Below are 19,265 nucleotides of genomic sequence, written 5' to 3' on the forward strand. Positions count from 1 at the left end.
CTGAACCTCTGTTCAGATGTTTTAGAAAACTAAAACCATCTAAGTTTATTTAGGTAGAGCTGAATTTAAAATTCTGAAAAAACTGAAATGATAAAATGCAATTCTAATTCACGCTCAGCATGTCTTCTTCCTACTCTACATATTCTTACTTTATTCAGGGTAGGATCCCACCTCTGTCTGTTTTTATATGTTGGTTTATGCAGATTTTCAGTGGCAATGCAGCAAGTAGGAGCCTCTGCTTTCCATGAGGTTCCTATGCATTTTCAGACCTGTTACTTCCTTATAAGGTCTTTCTGTTGGTCGCATGACTTTTACAATTGTTTTGATATTCTACAACAATTCTATAACTTCCTAACTTCTAATGGGCTTTCAGCATTTGGTAAAGATGAAATGTGATACTTTGATAATACAGATCACAGGGCATTGAAAATTTTCCACCTTTCAACCCTATACCATCTTCTAGACCACAGGATTTGATAGGGAGCTGGAGTAGAGCATGTTGAGTTGCACAGTGGAAGACTTAACTGAAATGTATCATAAAGGTGTTTACAATTATGGGTTAAATGCTATTGTTTCTGATGCAAACAGGTTTTTCAAAGACAGGTCGAAGACATATTTTGACATCAAGTGTTCAAAACCATGTACAATTATCTAGCTGCCATTACATCTCTCTGTTGGAAGCTGATGTATTGAAATATTTTTCTTGTTGAAATGTTTTTTTGTATTGAAGTATTTATTTTTGTAAGTAATTAATGAGCCTACTTGGAACAGAACGTGTATTTGTTCTGAAGAACGTTATAGTATTCACAGGGGTTCTTAAACATTTTCATCTTAATGGCAAATATGGTGCATGGTCATTTGTAGACCACCTTTCAATTTGAGATTGAATAACATCTCTATGGCAACTACAACAGCTGCTTACATAGGAAAATAATATTGCCTGAATATGACATTCTTAGTTCTTAATAATAGGACTTTAACAGCTGGATATGGAGAGAAAAATAACTGATTATTTTTTCCAGTCCTCAGAGATATTTTGAGGTTTCTGAAGGGATTTTGGATACCGTTGTTCTAGTGTACTGCACGTTTGTCTTGAAAAGGGCTAAAAGATGGACAAAAGAAAATCAAATATGAAAATATTGGATATTGCTAATGCACTATGACATATAGATGTTCCTTTTCAAGATAATCAGTTTGGTGTCTGATTGATCCCAAATCCTGCCAGCCTGGGTAATTTTTTTCTTTTTTGGTGAGTTACTGAAGGAGTTGTGTACATTCCAAATCCTCAACCATTGGTCCAATGTTCCCAGTTTCAGTAGTGGATTTTTCCTACCATGCCATCTATTCTGCTGCTAGAAGTTCAGAAAAACCTTGGATTTGTGGGGAAAAAGAAACGTGTCCTGTTTTCACCTTCTCTTTCTCTCTGTAGCAGACCAGCAAATCTTTCAAAAAAACCTAGTGATACCTTAGAGTTCTTCTGAGCATAAAGTTTGTGGTAGGTAAAGCTTCAGAAGAAGGGCTATATTCATGGTTTTATGGGATGATTAATTCAAACTCTCAAAATTTCCTGTCCCGATTTCTAAAAGGACTTATTGAACATAAAACTGTAAACAAGGTATGATGCAATTCTTAATAGTATTAAGTAGCAGTCCTCTTCTCCAAAAGTTGAAATTAAAGTAAAGCAAGAAGTTTTTCTCCAGTGTTAAATGTCCTTGTTTTTCTTTCTGCAGAGTACAAATTAAGTACTGTAGGATTTCCCCTGTTTATATCACAATCTACAGGAGAAATATTCGACTGATGCTATAAAAATGCTTATACTTAAGTTTGCATTGATTTTAATGTTTCTGCCATTTATATTACTTTTTTTCTTGCAAGGACACTTACAAAACCTGATGTCTTCTAGTGTAATGATTTTATTTGGGATACAGTTTAGTACAGTTGACAAAGCAGAAGTGACAAGTAGTGGTTATTGTTTTGAAGCCCTCACAGGTGGGCTGGCAAAGCCAAAGGGCCGGGAGTCTCGTTAAGAGGTTTGTTTAAATTTAGGAAACATAGAGAAACCCCAGAAACTGAAGGGGGACAAGGCAAGCGGGAGGCACGGTGGTGTTCCAGCTGGTTGTTTGGGGTTTTTAGACAGCTGTTGCCTCTGGGACGGACGTGGCTGTGCTGCTTTTGGCACGGGAAGTCCCAGAGGGATCGGGGAACGCTGAGGTAAGCGCGTTCGGGTTTGCCCAGGGAAAACAAACACGCTCCGCTGGCGGAGGCTCCTTCCAGCAGCCGCTCCGGCCCCCGCTGCCCGGGCGGCCCCGGCGCCCTCACAGCTCGTCCCCTCAGGCGGCCACCCCGGCTCAGGCGCCGCACCCTCCGCCCGCGCACTCCACCTGTGCCGGGCGGGGCGGGCGGAGGGACGGACGGACGGACAGAGGGACGGACGGGCCGGCGGAGCCGCAGCCGAGACGCGCCCGTCTCGGTCCGGCCGTGCGGCGCCCGCCGCTGCCGCGCTGCATCCCTCCTTTCTCCCGCCCGGTCGGTAGCCGAGGTAAGGGGCGGGCGGCGCCCCGCGGCTCGGCAGGTGCCGGCGGGGACCTTGCTCAATGTCACGGCGCCGGGGATACCCGGGCACAGGGTGCGGCCAGAGCCGCAGCCCCCGGCCCAGCCCGCCCGCTCCGCGCCCGCCGCCGGGCGAACTTTGCCGTGGCGGAGCCGCAGGTAGCGGGGTGCCCGCCCGGCTGGGCGGGATGGGTGGGTGGGGTTTATCGGCGTCTCCGCAGCCTCGTCTGTTTCCAGAAGGGATAAAGCGCGTCTCTAAATAGGTCAGGGGCTTGGGCAGCGCGGGGGATTTGCGTAACGATTTGTATTACGTGGGAAAGGTGCGGGGCTGCTTCTCCGGGGCTCTGAGGCTGGACGGAGCGCTGCTTTCCTGGCGTACCGAAGGACTTCTAAAAAAAGAACAGTTGTATGAGCATAGCCTGGCTTTCTTGTGTTACAAATCCTTACGACTTCGGGAAAGTTAAATTTCTTCAGCAGAGGAGGAATTAATCTACATGGAGGAGTTATTCTTGATGAGCTAATTACCCGTGGTGAATGTAAGTGCTTGGCATCACAAGCCCGGGGACGGTGGTGGCGTGCTTGAAATGTTAAAGTTTGCGTCCTGGTGATATTGTTTCAAAACGTAAAGGAGAGGTAGGTCCAAGACCGTGTTTTCTGTGGCTACAGGCACGAAATTTCCTTGTTTCAGAGGAATTGTGAGAATATTCATGCCTGTGTGAAGGCTTGTGTTTATTTCTCTTATTTTTGACTCCTGAATAAACTTCGGAACTCTCTTCATGGCTTTTAAATCTTGTGGTCGTGGCACTAGGTCTTTATTGTTATGCTTGAGTGGAAAAGCCTGTAAATGGAAAAGTTAGAGAACTGTGGCATTGTGAACACTAGAAGTTTAAATAAATCTTCAAAACATTTAATTGCAGCTAACTACTACTTATAGGAGGAGGGAGTTGATAATTTTATTTCCCATACTGTCTGGTGATGTTTTAGTGATGTCTTTGACAAAGTATAAAAATGAGGTGCAAAACAAGCAGTAGCAGTCAAGAACCTGTATGTTTTCTTATCTGAATTAAATGTAATGTGAAACAGTAGTGTAAAAACTTGAAGTCACCGGGGAGGCATCTGTGTGATTGCAGTAGATGTTGACAAAGCATTGCAGCTGCAGGTCCAGAACAAGAGGCAATGGCAGGATATTGGTGAGATGCCCGGGCTGGTGGATGCAGGGAGAACGTGCTTTTTAAAGCTTCTGCCTCTCACGGCAGCATTGTCCTCGACTGCAGAAGCAGCCACCCCCTACCCTGTTATTGCAGTTCTGAAAAGAGGAAAAAGGCGTCTCTGCGTAGTCCAGAGCTGACTCTAGACTGGTTTCAGTGGGTTATGCCGCTTCTCCTTTCACAAAGTAATTTTGCTACTCCTTTCAAGTGACCAGGTCAGTAGACGGCTTAGAGGTTTTTCTGCTGTTTTGTTTCTAAGGCGTTCCGGCATAGTTGCAAACTTTTTTCTGGTGTTCAGTCTTGCCGGATGGGTTTTCTGTACCTCACACCTTTTCCAGTGAATGGGAATTGATATGCTTGTGTGAACCCTGAAAGCAGAAATAAGCTGGGTGTTGTGAAATTGATCACATTAGTAATGTTTTTTTCAATTGTTTGCTTTAAATAATCCATAAGGTGGTAAGAAATTAGAAAGGAGACAATCCTCTGACGTGATATTTTCACTAAGTTACCAAGTTTTTGTATGTTTTTTTTCCCCAATTAATTATGTAATGGACGCTTGGTTAAATTTAGCAGTATTAACAAAAACTAGCAGGTGTCAAGATACTGTGTTGTTTTGCCTCTTCCTGCGTTAGCTGGAGCTGTCCATTGCTCTGTGCTCCCTCTGCACTGCACACACTCTCACAATAAATCAGCATACACCAGTACCAATTTCTCTTAATTAACTGTTTTTCACTATCTGCATGGGGTTTTTTTATTTTTATCTTTTGGACTTCTCATCAGTTGAGATGATGTTTTCCTACTTGAGTACAGTTACTCAGGGATAAGGCAGTGTAAAAGCAGGAAAACGCTTTGTGGAAGATAATCTTTTGAGGGAGTGTAGGCTTGTTAGTTAATTAGCTCTGCAAGTCCTAAGATTTTGAACAGCAATGAGGATTACTGCATAAAACATAACAGATGCTTTACAGTTGTTGCAGTTTTTTCTCTTCGGGTTATCACAAGGGATTGTGGTTTGAGAATATTTGCTCTAAGAGTTTGAGAATTTATGAAATGGGGCATTCACATTGTTTTCAAAATGAGCATGTGGCACAGCTGTGGTAGTCTCCAGTCTTGAAGCATTCATCAGGCTGTGTTGGGATGTAGCAGAGTATGGAGTGCAAGGTTCTCTCTAGAGTACTGAAATACACTGCAAAACTTAGGTCATCTGTAGCTAATGGGAAGAAAAGATTTTTTATTTTTGCAGTCTGAATAGCTTGCTTTCTGAAATTCTGCTATCACTTTGGAATTCCTTGAATGACAGCTTATATCAGATAAATATTTTGTTTCTGTTATCTTTTGCCTTACATTTGAAAATTGTGGTACTTAATATATGTCACCCATTAAGATGCAAGTGTGAATATTGTATCTTACGTGATCCTGAATCTGCTCTGATGCAGTGAAGGTAGAGGCAGATGTTAAATGCCATATTATTCCTGCTAACAAAGGGGAAATTTACCCAAATCCATAGAATGCACTTGCATCTTTTATCCTCAGGCTGATGAACGCACAGAGAGTTGAAGGAATTACAGGAACTTCACTCTCCTGTGTGACTGTAATAACCCTCTAGCTGCACAGGTTCCTAGATTTTCACCACATGCTCTGCTTGCCTAGCTACACATGCAGCTCAAATGTTGGTTGAAGGGCTATTTTCTATTGTTATTTTGCCCATAAGTGCAAAACATACAGGTTCTTTTCAAATGTAAAATTTCTCTTTTTACTGCAGTTTCACTGAGCATGCATAATCTTACAATAGGAAGTTTATGGTTTTCATTATTTAACAAAGGCCAGTGTTTTTAAAACAAAACATTTAAGACATTTTGAAAATTTGGGTCCTAAAGATTTTTCCCCCCCACAAAATTAGTATGTTTTCTGATTTTATGTAATGCACAGAGTGAGCAGGGTAATTATGACAAAAATCGTATCTGCACCATGCAGTCGTTTGACATCATTCTGTGTTATTGGAGAAAGTGCTGCAAAACAGTAGCTAGTACTCTAATACAGTTACATTAATTAGAAGCACATATTATTAAGTAAACATTGCTTAATTTATGGCATCAATATTATGTTGTTAAAATATTTGGTAATTTGATTTGGTATAATGTCTTTTTAGTGATAGGAAGTGAGGGTCTTACTCTGCCATGAATAAAGGCTTTTTTTTTTTTTTTGATGCCCTGTAATACATCACATTTCATGAAGTTGAGCTAATATTTCGAAGAGTGATGGATCATACCCATTAACTCTCACATTTTTGTTATTTCCTTTCTAAGTGATGGCTCTTCTCAGACCATTTGCAATAATTCTTTTGAATTTCTCAAATGTGAAGCTTAGTCTTAACGTGTTTTACAATTTGCATGCAACTGTGATTTTTCTTATGTATTTGCTAAAGTTGACAATGCTTTCTATAAACATATTAATTGACATGTTAAAAATTCATTAGACAACCTGAGCTTCCAAGGCTTGTAAAAATAGAAGCCTTGTAAACCAATCTAACTATATCAGTGCAGTCCCAGTCCTTTGCTTATCAATATCAGTACCTTATTTTGCTGCTGCTGAACTGCCAGACAGATCTTGTAATGACAGGTGGTGCCAATACACATCTAGGCATGTTAGAACTGTGCTCTTTACACTATTGAGGATTATTTGAATATGAGCAAGTTAGGTTGTTAGGAAAACACTGTTAATGCGTCATTCCTCAGTGAAATAAATTATTCAATAAAATTTCATTTATTGACAACAACTTTTTTTGTTATTTATAATAAGGAATTTAAGAGGGCAGTAGCTAAACATTAACACAAGCAGAAGCTTTAGACAGCTGAAGTCCTTCTTTCCTTACTTTATATACCTAAAGTCTTTTTTATTACATAGGCTTCTGTTGAAGTGTTTCACAGGTTTTAAAATGTTGTAGGTTTGCCTTGAACACAGAGATAGCATTAAAGGTGTTTCAGTTTACAAACAGGTGAAAAGCATTTTCTTCTGTAGCAGAATGCAGGCTCTGCATGACTATCTTGGTTCACAGTTTTCTAGACCTTTCCCTGATGATTTTTCTGTGTGACAGGATGATGGGTTGTGGTATTGGTAAAATGCTATGATTTTGAAATATACTGAACAGCGTTTCATTACTCTTGACTTTCTACTGGCAAACTGTTTGGTGCAGTCATGCCAGTGCTGAAAGTATGGAGAACCTGGTGCACACCTGCAGCTTAGTCAGTCATTCTGCACGTGAGATAGGGTAATCTTGTCTCCTGCAGCACACTGATTCTCTCTGAGAGATGTCTCACCAAGTCTCTGCTTGCAAATGAACCACAAAACTTAAAACCAGTGTGCTCTGTTATAGTATCCATTACTTGCCCCTGTGTGGCAGGGAAGGTGATCCTTAACACTGGAGGTAGGTCTTGTGTATGAAGGAAGACTGAAGAACACTGAAGAACAGTGACTGAAATGATAATGTCAGGACAGCAAAGTAAAATTAACTGGAGGTGAAACTTGAAGTATATTGTGATTTCAAAAATAACTTTTTTTTTTTTTGGTTCTGTTTTTTGTCTTGGTTTGGTTTTCGTTGTTTATTTGTGGGGTTTGTGTTTTTGTTTTCTGTGCCATGGTATTTTTAAGTTTTATGAGGCTTTTGGTGCATCACAGCAGCCAACATGCTGCCATTCTGCAACCAGTGTGGTCTCATACTGAGCGGTTCCTAATCAAGTTGTTTCATGGTGGCTGCTGTCGTGCTGATTCCCAGCAGAGGATGTCCCCTGCTGAATCTTTAACACTTCTCAGCGTTACTGAACTTGTAAGATCTGATGAGTTTATAGCATAAATGGTTATGGCTATAGGCCCTGTTATTCTTTCTATAAATACTTATGCAGGTACCAGAAAGTTAAACATATGGTAGGAGGCTTTGTTTAATAACACAGGCTGTTTTGTTTTAGTTTGACACTTCTCAGTACATCCTGTCTAAATACAGTAGACTGTCAAGTCTCCTTAGTCCTATTATAATTTTATAAAATTTCAAATATTAATTAGTTTAAGGATCAGTGTGACAGGCCCTGTTAGTATAAAAGTGAGAGTGTTAGTATTAAAGTGGGAGAAGAGGGGAAAAAATGTGATTTGCATGTCATTTAGTTTATACTTTACCGTGTTTATTTGTATCTGTCATAATTTTGAGCCTTAAAAAGGACTTTGTTTTCCTAAACCAGAAAAAAAAAAAGAAATGAGCAGAGACTCATTATCACAGATGTATTGCAGAGGAGTTTGGGTAAGATCTTAAGTAAATGCTCTAAAAGCTCTTATTCTGCTCTGTGCAGCAAGACTTTCAAAGAAGATATAGGAACATCTTAATAAGATTTTATAATGAAAATGCTAATAAAAGCTAGCAGAGGAGTATCTAGTGTCTTTCTTTGCATGACTGCATATGACAAAAAAAAATTGCGTAGTCTTTCTTCCTTTGGCCACCTGATAATATTAGGATGGTAAATCTTTGCCTTTAAGTTGTGAATGCACATAAGTGCCTAGGTGCACTGCATCTTTCTTTTAAAATGAGATTATTTAATACATGTTACAATTAAGAAAACCCTTTATAAATCTGCATTAAAGCTTGTGGAAAAAGATTCTGTCTTTGTCTACTTGTGCGGTCTGTTATCTGCAATGCAGGTGCACTCTATGCCAGACAGATGCATATTTGGTAGACTGTGGGACCTGTGCATAGTCAGTACCATGTTTGATGCTTATCTCGGTTCCTTGTTAATCAGAGAAACAAGAATACCCATAATATAGACCTCAAACAGCATTAAAAGTTTGCAACTTAAAAGTTGCAAAGTTAAGAATTTGAAAATTATGAAATTCCAGAAAGTGTTGCCTTTATAACCATAACTGAGCCAGCTGGTGTGTATAGCTGAGTTATTTTTGTTTTGTTTTGCTTTTTCTTTAAGGCTCTCATCAGGCTTTGTGCACAGGATGGGTAATGTGTGCTTCAACAACATTAAAAAAAAATCTTTACAACACTTTCATGACATGAATAAATGGCATTCTCCTGATGTAGGGCAAAACTTCAGTGCAGAAACAGGTCTTCAGCAATGTTAGATGCTCAGTTTGAGTAATGGGGACTGGTATATCAACACTTTGAACGATGCAATGTGTTCTCACAGCTGAGCTTCTCTTGTCTTGAATGGCAGCATGAGCATTCAGTGCTTCTATCAACTTATCAGGTTAAGCTTCCAGGAAAGGTGTTTGCAATTAGTGATTGTGGAAGGATTGATTTAAGCAACTTGCACAGCATTACTCACAGCTCTGTGGTAGAGCCCAGGTTGTGGATAGATTCTGCACTGCAGCATTTAAATGCCTTAACCTTGAGAGAATCATTTTCTCTTGCAGTCTCCTGCTTTTCTTCCAACTTCTAGAGCAAAGAACACAGGGGTTTTTTTCAGGAGGTAGCTGTTCTTATGACTTATATTGTTTGTCTTGATTCCTCTCCGGTCTGTGAGGAGAGGGTAAATATGATCTTAAAGAGCCTATTACTTGGGTTTTTTTAAAAAAGCAACTTGTTCTGCCCTAAGGAATCATAGTAAATCTTGGATTTTTCATCAGTGAGTGCTTTTCAAATGGCTAAAACTAGAACCTGCCTTCTTGAGCTTATGTAATGATTGAAGAAATAAATTTCCTGGCTAGTGGCATAGTGTCAGAGGCTTTACTTGCTTTGTTTTTCACTGGTACGTGCTCAGTTTTTAACTCTTTGAGTGAATTTGCATTAACCAATATTTCTACATAGAACTTGCTTGTTGTTGCAGTGTAAAAGATACGGAAAAATTATGCCCTTAAAGAACCTCTTAAGTATTATTTGTAGTTCTCAGAAACTTTTCACCCTTATTTCTTAACTGTAAATTAGAATATTAATCAAGTTTCTGTATCGTAGTTTTGTAAGACAGGATCTGAATTTTTTTTTCTCCATCTGTACAGCAGACATCTCGATCTTGAGCAAGGACAGGAAAACTTCCTTCTTGTTCAAAGGAGAAGATTTATACAAAACTGATTTGCCGAATGTTTAGAAGAAAGAAAGGAAGCACATGCTGGCGTTAAACCCCAGGTGCCATGCCACAGAAGGACTCAAGGAGTCTGTGGCTGACAGGAGCGTGTGGGGTTTGTAATCTCTACATGCAGCACTTCCTGCCTCATATTGATCAGAGGTTGTTTTACCATGTGGTTATGATAACTGTGGGAACTGTCATGGAGAGTTAGGAGTCAACATCATATTTCATACTGAGCATGGGGGGCTTGGTAGATCTGGTGGTGTATGCTACTGCCGTAAAAATGTGTTTCTAATATTGACATGATGGAGCGGCTCTTGTTTTTAAAGAGCTGGATATCACATTTTGTGAGTCACAGTGTGACACTGCATCAAACTTTGGACTGTTTCTGATTGTGTACTTTTTTACTAAATACATATATTCTTGAATCTATTCCTGTCACTTGTTGTGTGGCTTCTTCCATCTTATGAGAACTCTCAAATTCCTTTTATGTCAATTTGTTGCAAAAAACTGATTTATTTTAGAATTTCTTAAAAGGTTAAAGTAGCTGGCTTTGGGCCACAGAAGTATTTTGTGTTGTTTAAAGGGATCATTTCAGCTTGCATTTCCAAATGGACTAGTTTCCAAAAGTGAGCATTGCTGGTTTTTTTAAGAATTGTCAGAATCTCTCTAAAATTGCTTGTTACTAGGATTTGTATTTCATGTTTTTCCATAAAGCCATAGGCAGAACTTAATTCACTTATTAGAGTACTACCAAATGCTTCTCAGAATTAGTAGGATAGCGTGAAGATTTAAAACTTCCTCAGGATTGCTTTGAATTTTTCAGGTTGCAGGGGAGTAGTGAGCTGTGGCTTTTGTGGGCTGACTGCAGGCAGCCCTGCCTGGTCCTTGCTACTTCTGAGCATCCTCTACACCTTCCTGCCCATCCCCTCAGGCAGATTTAATGTCTTGGTCTTTGGCCTTCCCTTCAGCAGCTGTATTTCTTGGCTCTTCTAATTTCTTGACCACTGTGTTGGCTTGGTGAGCTTAGTATTTGATCTAGTTATGTATTTGATCCACGTCCCCCTTCCTGATTACAGCCTAGCTCAACAAATTGCAAGAGTGGCCAGCAATTCACTGGGTTTCTTGAAATACCCCAGTAAAATATGGATGCTACTCCATTTTTAATAAAAATTATTTTGAGGCCCTCTTCCAGTCAGTGAAGCTGGAAATACAAGTGTATTTTTAAAAATGTCACATACCCTTCTTTTTTTTCTTCAGTAGAAAAAAAGAGTGCCCTTTAAAGATCTTGATTGTCAAAGTTTATGTATACATTTAGAGTGGAAAAACATTTGTTCTTCCTTGTTTTAAGATATTTAGTGGGAAACCACAGTTAGGAAAATGGAGTATAAGACTATAATCTTAGCACTTGACTATTCCTTGCAGTTACACATTGAGACTGATGACTATGTATATTTTGAAAAAATGAATATAGGGAATAATTACTTTGAGATTCATTCTCTTGCATTTGATGAATTGCTTCAGTAGCACCAATTATTAGATCACTTAGAAGAATTTGAAGAAGGAATAAAAAATGTATCCATAACTAAAAATCCTTACGAGAAAAAGCTCTTGGACTTAGAGGATCATCCTTGTGTTCTATTTTTATATGGCCTTGGTATAAAAAGTTTCTCACCTACTTACATATGCTCTCAGTGTCACAGTAATATTATGCATACTTAAAAGCCCTCTTGGATTGTGAGATATATATATATATTTCAGTCAACATGTCTGCATCAAACTTACCTCTAACCCTTGAATGAAGATCTTTTTAAGACATAATTGCATTGACTGAGAACTCTGGTGTAAATAGTTTCTTTTTTCTCAAGTGAGGATTATTTTATTGACAAAGGAATTCTGTAAATAGCCTGAAATTTAGCACTTAAGTTTAACTGCTAAATTTAGGTACATTTATAGTGCATATAGATTTCTTGGGTTGTGAATGTCTGTCTTCAGAAGCATAAGAGTTTGTTCTAATTAGAAAAGAATAGACTAAGTTCAAAGACTGTATACGAGACTGTGCTGCAGCACATGTGTGCAAGGCAGAATGGTCTGTTATTAAAAAGAAAGAAAGGGTGAGTCAGGGTTTCATGGTGCTTCCCTGCCAGGAAATTAAATATTGATATTTTTCACATAGTAATGCTCAGCTCTTAGAGAAAATACCTGCCTACTTGAAATGTTTTTTAATATTTTACAATATATTATACAAAATATGGCCAACTTTAGAGCTGTCTGGTGTGCAACAATGCAAAATTTTATGCTTACCTGAGTCTTTAATTAGCTCTCATTCTGTCTCACATGATTTATAGCTCCGTGGCTCCTATGTAAAAGTGATATATGACTTAATGAAGTGGAAAGCCAGAGTGGGCTCACACCTCTAGTTGTATAATGGTTTCCTGTAGCTTGGTGAATGGTGTACTGGAGGAGAAGCAGCCATAAGCATCTTCTCATTTATTATGGCAAGGATGTAAAAGTCCATGTTGCTGTGACATGTGGTTGTTTGCTTCCTTGTCACATACACAATTCATTGGAGTGAGGAGGGAATGTGGCTCTTTCATAAAGCATAAAAATAGCAGGTAAGAAAAGAAATGCAGATGTAATCTTTCTTGCTCAAACTTAGTTTAATGCAGCTGTTTGACATATTTGGAATCTTTTTCTTGATACTAGAGAAATACTGTTCTAGCATGATTTAATTTCAGTAACGGGCTGTAAAATCCTTACCCAACCATTTTTCTTAGTTAAGGGGTTTTGGGGAGATTTGTTCCAAATGGCTGCTTTGACCATTTATGTAAGTTTTTCGAAGAAAGTGGTAATTGTTTGCTGCATTAATCTTACACTTGAAGTTTCTCTAGTTATGTTTCTGTTAGTTTCAGAATATTTGTTATTACAGTATCTTTGATAAGGTGGTTCTGATGATATATTTAAGTACAATACTGTAAACTCAAACTACTTAATTCTGGATTCTTAATAGTTTAAGTGATCTAAGCATGTCTTCTGGAATGGAAAGGGGAAAAAAATCAGGCCTATCAGAGAAATGATCTGACTTCAGCCTTGTTTGGATCTCCAGAAATAATTTGATTTCTATTTGGGGCAGCAGCTTTCAGGAATTACTGTGGGAAACCATCTGAAATACAGGACTGGAATGAGTGATCCTTTTTATTTTACTGTGCGGCTGCATAGCTTAAATTAAAGAATTACCACCTTCTGCCAAAAGTGCAGTAACATTACAAGTAGGTTTCTGGCCCCTGTGTGGGACAGAAACACACACATTTATTTCTGAATCTGTTGTGATCTACAGCCATTTTCCTACATATTCCAGGAAGTGACCATTCCTTATTTAGCCTGTGGTCATGTCTCTATAGAGCCACAAAGGCTAGAGTCTTTCCTGGCTCTCATCTGAGGGTTGTGGTTTGCCCTGAGAGATTTGTAGTTTGTAGGTCCATCTTCACACAGACACACACACACACTGCCTTGTGAAGTTTGTATTTACTGTTGTGAATCTGCAGAGAACTGTGTGGTATCTTTTCAGTTTACATATGAACTAGTCATTTTGTTACCAACTCCCATGACGGGATATATGGTTTCTGACATAAATTCTGAGATTCACAGGTGGTAATGTTTTGCTCTTCCAAGGTGTTTTCAGGTATCTGGGGAAAAAATAACACCTCTTCTTCTAGTTGTTCTCTAAGCATTGGCAGTGGGTCTAATTGGGCAAGTGGGCTGTGTAAGTCATTGTATTTGAATCTCTGGCTTTTGGGCTCTCATCATTCTTTTAAAAGTCTGTAGAAGAGAAACTCTGCCACTTTTACAATTGCAGTTTGTGCTTACTTCATGTTTGCAGTTAAACAGAAATACAGTATTCAAGGAAATATGCAACCTTATGAGGTTGTGGTAGAACTTTAGAAATCAGTGAAAAGCAAAGATTATTGCTCTTGGAAAGGTAGATCAGTCCTCTGCATCTGGTGATGTGTTAAGTTGTAATTTCAGAAGTGAATTAAAGAAGCTTTCCCAGCATTTCTGAAATGGTTGCAGCTTTTCAAACAAGCTGTAATTTTTGCTGGACCTTTCAAGGAGGATGTTTTGTACTGTATAACAGGGATCTTGCTGAAAGTACAAGGAACATCAAAAGGGCCATTTACAGAGTAAGGAGTATACATGGCATTCACTGAATAACGCTGGAAGTACTCACTGCCAGAATGGCAAATTTCATAGTACAATCCCTCTCATGTCCTATGTGCTGCTGTGTAAGATGATATGCCTCACTCCTCTCTAATCTGGATAGAGGCTTTTTAAATGTTTATGTGACAGGCATGTGTCTCTGTTGTGACAGTTGTGATTCTCCATGTGTGTGTGAGCTCACGCATCACTATGAGGTAGGCTGAGGACACCAGCTGAGAACAGCCCTACATGTGAGTGAGGGTACCTTAAGAAAGTGGACTTCTTCCTGGTTGATGACCTAAACTAAAAAGAGTTTTACTTAATATGAAATATAAGCACCCCTGTTGAGGTATTTTAAGTAAGCATGTTTATTTTTGTGTAAGTTAAGAGCTACAGATGCTATTAAGATCATACAACATCCTAATTTCATTTGGTAGTGTTTTATCCAATTCTGAGTAAACTCGTCCTATCTTAACTTGGGATATAATCAGTTCTGTTTTACAAAGTGATATATTTTGTAGGGAGCTGGTGCTTTTCTAGGTAAGAAATATATATGTTGGTGAATATAAAAGGGTAACACTGATAAGACCTTTATATACAAAGGTGTTTGCAGACTTGCTGTTATTACTGAACTGTTCAATTGTTTCTATTCCCAACCCTGACGTATTTTGAGATACAGGTATATCGATGTACTTGGCTCGAGTCATGCAACTGTATTTGCATTTACTTGGGTCCCTCCTTTTTTAGGGAGACTGCTTCATGCTCACTGATCCACCTATGTAGAAGCATTTGTGAGATCAGAGCCTAAGCATATTACTGCTAAATGTAATTAGGTGCTAGACTCATGCTTTAGTGCAGTTTCTTTCAAGCGTCAGCCAAGATTAACTGAAGAACAGGAATGACTGAGGACACTTTAAGTGCTGAATCCTTGGAAAACCATTCTGAAGAGGCAGACTTTTAAAATTGATAACTGAGACTGTGAGCCATTACAATGTGTAACTCCTTACTGAACAATGAGTTTTAAAATGTTCCTCTTTGCTAAGTCTTCTTTTAAACAATAAATAATTTTTCCTGTGAAATAATTTAATCAAACAGTAGCATCCATGTATTAGTAAACTGGCTATTTGCTGCTGAGTTTGCTGACAAATTTTTCTTCTTTATTTGTATAAGAAATTTGAAATGAGTATCTAAAAGGCAGGGTCAGTATGATCAAATCAAGTATTTCCTAATATGAATGGAATATTTTATTAAAATGGCAAACAGTGGATGCCAGTACTGGCACTGTTTAGGCTTGCTATGTTTTAGGAACCTCGGGATTAGTGTTTATCTGTCCCATAAAGGACACAAATCATTTAGATTAGAAGTAATCTGATTGTATTGAAGTACAAATTATAGCACAAAGGCCATTCAAGTGGGTTAAGTGACCAGGGTTGGTAAACACCATATGACTGCTGATTGGTCGATGAAAGAGTATTAACTGAAAGATAATGATGGATTTTAATCCAAATCTCTAAAGCGCAACAGCTGTAGTTCCCAAATGAGTTCACTCATTGACAGAGTTTTAGTACACTGATTTATTTGTTCCTATTTCTCTTGCACAAGAATTAATTTGAGATATAATTCATTATTACCTATATAGAATATAGCTATTGCACACAGCTTGCTTTGATTAAATTTCTAATCTACTTTCAGTTAGTGAGTTCACTGTGATTTTTGTGTGCATTGGAGAAATTGCAGTGTTTTTGTGTTCTGCAATATGCTGGGGTACATTGTTAATGTGACTTGGTTTAGGAAATTTGGCTGATGTTCTTCCTTGTTCATGTCTCTTATGAACATACTATGAAATCTAGCTAAGTATTTAAAAAAATAAAGGCAAACTGGATAACTGCTATTCCATGTGAACTTGTTTCCAGAATGCTTACTGTTAATGCCTAAGAACGGCAAGTAAATGCTTATCACTGGTAAGAATTACGTGAATTTGTGTAGTGTGTTTTATTTCAGACTGCCTAGTTTAAAAGTGGAAATTGCATTGTATAACAATGAATTTATGATATTCTGAGAGTGAGAAGTGGAAGCTCTTTAGGACTGCAGTGTAACATTGTTTAAGATGCGAAATGAAAAGTGTAGGCAGGCTGTATTTATCTGTTTTTATTAATTACTTCAGCGTTGGGGTTGCTGTTGCAATCAAAATTTTGGCTGGAAAGTTTCAGGTTAAGTTTTCCCTGAAAATTTGTACTTACCCTGAAATAAGCATGTTCATTAAAGGAATCAGATGAATGTCTGCAAAAAAAAAAAAAAGTAATTTAACTTTATGGTTCACTAGTCCATCTCTCTATTTGATTTTGGAAGGTCAACAAGAGACCAGATGAAGTGGTCCTTAATTATTGTTTATGGTCCAAGTAGTCAGACACAGGAAGAATAAAGTATTTCAAAATTATACTGTTTCATCTTATTTGTCTTTGTATCTAAAAAATGTGCATGATAAAACCATTCCTCTGTTGTTATTCAGGATTTATTCAGATAATCTAGATAAGATACACCCTCCTGCCAGGAGCAGGCATTAGATCTGCCTGTGTACTGTATCTACAGATTGTTTTGATAGCAAGAATGGAGTCATTAGTGCCTAGGTCACGTTTTGTCCTTTGGATGTAGACACGCCTAGTGCTGTAGCAAATGGAAGTAATTATGGGACCTCTCCTTTAGATTTACAATATAATTCAAAATTTTGTTAGAAAAACTTTGCCTGGTAAAGAAGTTAATAGTTAAGACCTTTGCAAAATTGGGAGGATATTGGTCACTGCATGTTTATCTTGAATGCAGTTACATTGCAGAAATGCCTTTAAAAAATCATGACAGAAAAAGTGTGATCTGCCTCTGCTTGGTTTTGGAGCCTATGAAGTCTTTTATTTTAATTTGTTTTCTTATAAATGTAGTAGATACTGATTAAAACACAATAATTTTCTCCCTGAAAAGCTGGATAAAACAGACTTCCAGTAAGTGGTAAATATACTGCAGGTGCTGTCTTGAGATTCAAAACTATTTAAGTGTTTGCTTGTGCATTTGGTTAACTACTGCTACTTCGTGGAAAAGGTAAAGCAAGAGAATCTGACAGGGTGCCCAGAATATGTTTCATATGTGTGTATATGTCTTGTGTGTATATGCTTGGCCCAGCAAAAGCAACAGAAAATAACGGTGTCACGTGTCATATTTACCCAAGCAGTTGTGCAAGAACTTTGGTCTGCCCAAAGTTAGCACAGGAGATAGGATAGAGTAACCTATTATATTTTCTTTCTTGTGTTGACAGACTAAACATGTCTTACAGTTTTTGAAATTTTGAATGTGGTTAATTGTTAGATGACCACCTGTGTGAATTTTTTGGTTATTGGAGTTTATGAAGCTGGGGAAATCAAATCCAAAGGTAGTGGGAATGAGATTCCTCCCCTTCTTTGTACCCGTCACCTTTTGGAAATTTTGCTGTGTGAGGAATGTAAGGCTGAGCCACAAGTACGCAGTGAGAAACTCAATAAAATGCAAATGGTGATTGTCCCATGAATTTCTTCTAAGAATCCGATGTAAACCATGAATATCTTTAGAGAACAAGATTAAGATGGATCGATGCTGGGATATATTTGTACTGTGGCTGAAGGTTCTGCTGTAGTGTCTGTGGTTGCACTGAGCTAGAGAGATAGCCATTAAGATGCTTCTTTCTTCCTATTGCCTATTTTTTGTTGTGTTTTGGGGATTTTGCTTATTTTTAGGAGATATTTTTCATATCTCAAAGGAGCAGAGTGGGGATTAGGATACAACCCCATTTCTTGAAGAATATTTGTTGATCATCTCTAGCACAACTACAGTTGCCACCCGAGCCATGCCCCAGTTCAAAACATGAGCAGGATTGTGGAGACTGGCACAGTATCAGCCTGGTTCATGAAGCATCTCTGAATTAAAAGACCTGATTGGTTAAAAGTGTTTGAAAACCAAAGCTGCTACCTCATTTCTCAGTTTGATTCCTGCCCTGAATTTATGGAAAAGTCTTTAAATGTTAAACAAACAAAAAACACTTTGAAAGTTGCTTCTATAAAATTATAAGTTCTTAGGTTTTCAATTTTTCCATTTTTGATGCTTGTTTGACAGTGCTGAAACAGATGTTCTTGATGCTGTTTAATGACTATGCCATTTCTGAAAATAACATTTTGACAAAATTGATTATTTTCTAGAGAAAACTTTGGCTGTAAACCAGGATTTTACACAGGGAAGTAGAAAATGTAATTGGAAAATTTTAAGCTATATATATTTGGAAATTTCTTCTGGAAACTCAGTCCTTAATATCCGTTTCTTTGTAAGGATATTTTGTAATATCTCTGAACTCTACTTGCTTTCCTGTGTGGTCTGTTGTGGCAGATGACAGCCTGTTTCTGCTGACAGTTGAATTGGGCTTTTTTGTCTAATTTTTTAGCTAAGGACTGATAAATATTAAAAAACAATAAGATGACATGTAATTGACAGTTTGGGTTACTGATTGAATGGGCCATTTAGCATAAACAGAATGAATTACAATAGCTGAGAACTCTCACTTAATTGCTGTGACTAATGATGCATGATTAAACAAATAAAAAAATTGACTTCTATATAGTTTAGAAGTATTTTGTAAAATGAACTAATGATTCCTAACCTTCCTGCTTTTCAGGGATAAGGAAGCATTAACACTGCAGTTTCAAAACTGATGAGTCTCCATCTGGTATTCAGGAAACTGATTTGATTACTGCTTGTGATGAGTTCCAGCTGAGATGGGTGTAGAGAAGGGTTCTGGTCAGGGAGAAGGAGATCCTGTTTGGTTATGGGGAGACTTCCTCAGTCTTGGAAAATAAAGGCTAAGGGAATCATTTAACCATAGAACGGTTTGGGTTGGAAGCGACCTGTCATGGTTTTGCCCCCCAGCCCATCCCTGGGGCTGAGGATGGTTTTGTCCAGGTGATTTCCGGACAAAAAACCAATCAAAAAGTTCAGTGACGCCTTTGCTAATTACATCTTTAAGAAAACGGAAGAGAAGGTTGTGGCGCAGTTGAAATTAGGAGCAGCAGCCATGTAGAAGGGTAGCGGGCCCGAGGAGGGCCAAGGTCTCTCCTCCTCGGCTTGGGCCGGGGGCAGGTGCAGCACTGAAGCCTCCTTCTCTCTTGTGAGAGAGTGAAAAAAAAAAAGTTTAAAAGACAAACTGCTTAGACGAGAAACCGCTGCAGAAGAATTCCAGCCATGAGATAAC

At 38.4% G+C, this 19,265-nt stretch overlaps 1 protein-coding gene across 3 annotated transcripts in view; it reads left to right on the forward strand.

Moving 5' to 3' along the window:
• Positions 1 to 2,792: 2,792 nt before the first annotated feature.
• ZNF385B (zinc finger protein 385B) overlaps positions 2,793 to 19,265 on the forward strand; it is a 167,720-nt gene continuing 151,247 nt past the window's right edge. The window contains exon 1 of one of the 3 annotated variants that reach the window (XM_050339970.1): positions 2,793 to 3,183. The gene's annotated coding sequence lies outside the window, so the exon portion shown is untranslated. Of the gene's footprint in view, positions 3,184 to 3,839; positions 3,974 to 19,265 lie in introns of those variants that run through there. The other 2 variants (XM_050339969.1, XM_050339971.1) reach the window with 2 other exon arrangements.

The sequence above is a fragment of the Myiozetetes cayanensis genome, unplaced genomic scaffold (assembly GCF_022539395.1).
Source record: "Myiozetetes cayanensis isolate MyiCay16 unplaced genomic scaffold, myiCay2020 scf9, whole genome shotgun sequence".
NCBI lineage: Eukaryota > Metazoa > Chordata > Aves > Passeriformes > Tyrannidae > Myiozetetes > Myiozetetes cayanensis.